Genomic DNA, 5,408 nt, shown 5'->3' with positions numbered 1-5,408 from the left:
TACATATATATATGTACAGCGGATGTTCTATTTTCTCTAAATCATGTACACAGCTACGGTGTTTAATGTAATATTCTCTTTACTTGCTACAAAAAGGTTTCACACAGTTGTTTTATATAAGCTAGTTTTATACATATATATATGTACAGCGGATGTTCTATTTTCTCCGAATCATGTACACAGCTACGGTGTTTAATGTAATATTCTCTTTACTTGCTACAAAAAGGTTTCACACAGTCGTAATATCCACAAAAATAAATTATGGCTAGCAACCATCTTCTGTATGTTTATTATATTTCTGCTCCCAAGTTTCTAAATACAATAAAACTAATTACAAAATGGAATGTCGTGTATTTATACAAATATAATAGTACTGTCTGCTGTATGTCCATATAACTACTTCGCAGGATGCTGATGGATCTTTACCAAAATTGGTATGAAGGTTCATTAGGTCCATGCGGACATACATGCAAACTTGTAGTTTCACGTTTTGTGTTTTGCAGTTTTTATGGGTGTTTTCGCGTTTCTTACAATTACAAAGAAGGGAATCTTCCACCAGAAATTAGTAATATATATCTTAGTGTGTCTTTTGGTAGCTTTTCAACTTTAGAATATTTAGCTTTTGTCACGTTTGTTATCGTTTTTCTCTGCCAGTTTAAAATATAAATTTTAGATTTCATGTTTTCAGACATATATATATATATATATATATGTAGAAAATAGGCATTAAAGTGATCTAGTTAGAGTTCCCATTGTAAGTCCTAGTTGTAACCTTAAAGTCACAGCGGATAGTGCCTGTGGTAATAGCTCCTGGAGAAGATGAGGTTTATTACAACAATATTAATGTACTAGCTGGAGTACCCGTACCCTGAACAGAAGTTATGTAAATTCATCATTAATGAAAGATTATCTTAGGACATGAAAAGTTGTAAAGATCCAACATAAAAATCTATAAAGGTGTAATAACGTCAAAAGATTTAACCATCGTACTGACAGGGAAAATTACCAAAATATTTCTTACGAGAATAAAAATCCCCATAAACAATATATCACAAGTCCTTGTGGCCTGAAAGATACGATTTATTAGGTAGCGCATGAAACATTTCTCAGAATTATAGATATAATTAATACTTGATAAATGGCATAAGGAAGGCAAACACGATGTTTATTTTACATTATATGTCAAAAGAAAAACATGTATTGTAATAATCAACTTTCTTTAAGCTTTCAGTCGGGTAGCTTTTTAGCACACACTTGGTTGTAGCAAGGATTACTACGGTAGCAAATTTGGGCTAGGGTCTGACAGCCCACGGTGGCATGAAATAATATTTGTCAGTATGTTTGTCGAAAAGCTAAGGAAATTCATTTTCTTCTCTCACTCAACATACAGTTATGTATACGTTGCGATAATGTTGGTAATTCTGATATTATCACGAGACGTGATATCTTTACAGTATTTGGATGATGACAGCAATTTGTGTGATTCTTTCTTATACTTAACATTACTTTTTCCACATTTTAGAATATGAGTAAACATTTTCTTCAGAACTATGGGACTTACATAGATATGCATGACTTTTTCCGAGATTTTGTAAATACTTTTCAAAGGATTACGAAGTATTAGTCAAATACTCTTTAAAAGAGTATTTTTATTTAATTCTAATTTAGTGTGGGGGGAATATTTTCTTCTATCCATGAGAGTATTTTTAATTATAATTGTATTTTTAATTGTTAAAGTTTTTAATTACATTTATTTGCAACTAAACTACGAAGAAGAATATAAATGACAAAACGAGTTGGCGAAAAAAAAACCTTCGTAAGTTATCTCACCGTCCCATTTGTGCGTTAAAAGTCACTCTTCCCACTTTTTTTTTCGTTTTGTTTTGAAAGGGGAGTTCAAAATTATAAAGGCTTTAGACACGCAGCATGCGACATCTGCTGGTCTTCTTAAGCTCTATAACGTCATACATTTCTCAGTAATTCTCCGAAACCATACAACCTTTTTCGATTCATAAATCGCAGATTATGATAATCCTTCAAAATATTTTGTGAGTTACAAGTATGTTAAAAACGTATCATCGATATGATTTACAGTACCTGATAAATTAATAACATGCAAGTAAGAGAGATTCCTTCAAAACTTTGAGAGACGAACATACGTGTCAGTTCTGTGACTTAGGGTTGCTCTCGAACTAATAACTATATGACTTTTGAAACGCTTGAACATCATATTTTTTTCTGTTGATCGAAGTAAGATTTCTTTAACCAGTAAACGCTTTACGGATGCTAGCGTAAACGTTAGGTTAACTACAGTCTCCATTTCTATGTGTAGTTAAACCTGAAGAACTACTTTTGAAATTCTCAGTTCTTAGAAATAAGCCACAAGAGGTGATAATTCTCCTGCATCATCTTATTTTTTCTAAATATATAAGGAAATGAATGATCTATAAATAACATTTAGACGGAGCACTTTATAAAGTTTAGAAGCTGTTACACTTGAAAAACGACCAAAAATGTCGTGAACAGTGGCGATGTCCCAGACTTATGAATTGGTACAAGTCATGTTTTAGGCTTGGCTTATATTATGCTTCTTTTTTTTTAATCTCACCCACATTAAGTATTATTATTGCTTATATTTCAATTCTAACTATGAAGTCTGCAAAGACAGTTATATTCTGGCTCCCACATCTGTTCCAATGGCCCCTCCTGCAAAGGGAAGTTGGAAAAATATCTGTAAATAAGCACAATTAGTATATTTTTTGATGATTATACTGTTTACCGAAAACAAAACCCAATATTTTGTAACCCCAGTTAAAAAGTTTGATTTTTTTTAGAAATAATTATTTAAGATGCCCTTACCATTTTATTTACGAACGGAAGTAAGCCACTTGTTGTTGTTATTCTACATTAAGAACTTCCTCTTGCGGCAGCTCTTTGCGATGATATGAATGTGACCTTTGAACCTGTCACATACGTCCGGTAGTATTGTAACTTGATACCTGTAAGCAGGAAGCTACTGCCTGCCACGTGGTTTATGTCTATGTGAACCATGATATGCTTGTGTAGGAAACCTCCATAACATCGACAAATGTTCTGTCACATATATGTATTTAAGTCTTTTTTCTCCCTCTCTCTCGATCACTGAGTTTTAATTGACGATTTCCTCCAATGTTTATGCATCTCGCTTACTCCTTGTCAGATTTGTTAACCTTCCAATATAAACATTTTTATCTTTTTTCAGTTGTGTCTATTATTTGCTATTAGATTCACAACGTGGTAATTCATGAAGCGAAATGAATACCTAGATGAATTTGAATTGCACAAAGAAATTTAAACCCGCTTGTGCATATTACTGATAATTTTTGCTTTTCTTCTGAAAAGTTAATAGTTGTGGAAAACCATCTGGCGATTCGCTATATATTTGTTCCTTTATTTCAGTTTAATTGATTCAATTTGTATACCTTTCGTGTAGATGATGAAAAAAAACTGTTTTCAATTTTTTTTAGGTAAACTTAAAAAAATTAGATAAATCTGTTTATTGTGCGTTAAGCGAAATTGTGTCACCAACAATTGCAAAAGTTCTGTTTTTAAAATACAATTCGTGGAAAACCTTGTAATATAAAGAGAAACAAACCTTTACTCTTCTAATTTAGGGCAATGGGGCACCTGCAAGGCTCAAAGAGCCCTGAAACGTAGTCGCTACCTCACTGATAAAGGACTTGATAAGATAACTTTCCCTACTCATCACTCATACCTAAAAAAAAAACTGTAATTTCTGGAGTAAGCCCAAATTAAAACGTAGTCAACAAAGAGGAGATCTAATGGCTATTCAACCTAAAAGGTCATACACTAGTAAGTAGTATCTTTTGGTTTTGATGACTAGTCTTTTGTATTTGAGCGGAAGAAGCGAATCAAAAAATAACTTAGGCCTTTACATCATCTTTTAGTCACCGAAATCCACGTTTTGCTGAGAAGAAATTCACAGATAAAGTAATATATTTGTTAGTTCTCCATCAGTGAAACATTTTTATAGAATACTACACACAAGCTTATATATTCTTAGATCAATTTTTTGATTATGTAAAATTAAAAAAGACATAAATGATCGAAATTCAGATAATTTAACGTTTACCTGATTTGCCTAAGATCGCTTTTTTATATTGCGCACCTTGGTGTCTGTCCGAGCGTTCGTCTGTCTCCCGATTGAAAAGCTGCGCGTGCAGGCAAAGCTCAACATTCACTTTTGAAATAACAGGAGAACAGGCATAAATAATGTTGAGCACCCCCAGTAGTACAGTGGTATGTCTGCGGACTTACAACGCTAGAATCCGGGTTTCGATACTCGTGGTGGGCAGAGCACAGATAGCCCATTGTGTAGCTTTGTGCTTAACTACAAAGAAACAAACAAAATAATGTTGATGCCAAATTTCATTTTGCAAGCAGGATATTCTACACTAATCTGTTAGGAATTAGTCACATTATCATTCATATTTCAGAAAGTGACGTAACATAAAGAATAAAAATGTAGATTTATCGGATGTTATTGTTGATCGGCTCTTAGCATGACTGAAATGCTTAACTATTACTTTTCGCGTTGGGCGATATAAGTAGCTCAGAGCTTTGGCTCTGGGTGAAACCAAAAGTACAACACAATTAACCTTTTCTTAAATTCCAGGAAATGATTTAAATTGATAGATTAAGTTAAATTTTCTCGTCACTGGGGACGGATACTTTTGCATATCTTCTATAGAAAAAATTACTGTTTTTTATGAAAACCGTCACACTTCAAGAGAAGCAGCGTATAAAACGAATAACACTCATGCAGTTTTTGAGAATTGTTTATAGATTTGTCTTCCGAGAAAACGGAAGACAGACAAATGATCATGCAGTTATGAAGAATGGTAATTAATACGGATTGAGTTTCTCTGTTAATATAAATAAAACAATAATAAAGATGATAATTTTTGTGGGATAAAAATTAATGGTAAACGATACAGAAAGGAGTTTATTGTGAGTAAGAAGTATATATAAATACAACTATTAATTGCGATGATTTATAATACATAATTAATTATATTTGACGAAAAGGGGAGGTTATAACATACACAAATCTTTTAGTGGTAAAAAAGAAGTCTGATAATGTTGACTACAATCTTTGTGAGAACAAATAGAATGTCAGAAATACAGGCTTTGGGAAAATAATATAATGAGCGTTTAATAATATCGACAGAAGTTTGTGCGAAGGCAAGAAGAAAACTCTTCATTTACACAAATTAAGTCTAGACAGTGATTATAAGCAATTAAAATTTATTAAACGGGCCCCCCCCCCCCATTCTCCAATACTCAACGCTTTCTTGTGTAACGAACGCTTACCTCTGAAGGGGCATTTCAAAACATATCTCGTAATG

This window comes from Limulus polyphemus, unplaced genomic scaffold (assembly GCF_000517525.1).
Source record: "Limulus polyphemus unplaced genomic scaffold, Limulus_polyphemus-2.1.2 Scaffold1520, whole genome shotgun sequence".
Classification (NCBI taxonomy): Eukaryota; Metazoa; Arthropoda; class Merostomata; order Xiphosura; family Limulidae; genus Limulus; species Limulus polyphemus.
This window is presented reverse-complemented; position numbering follows the sequence as displayed.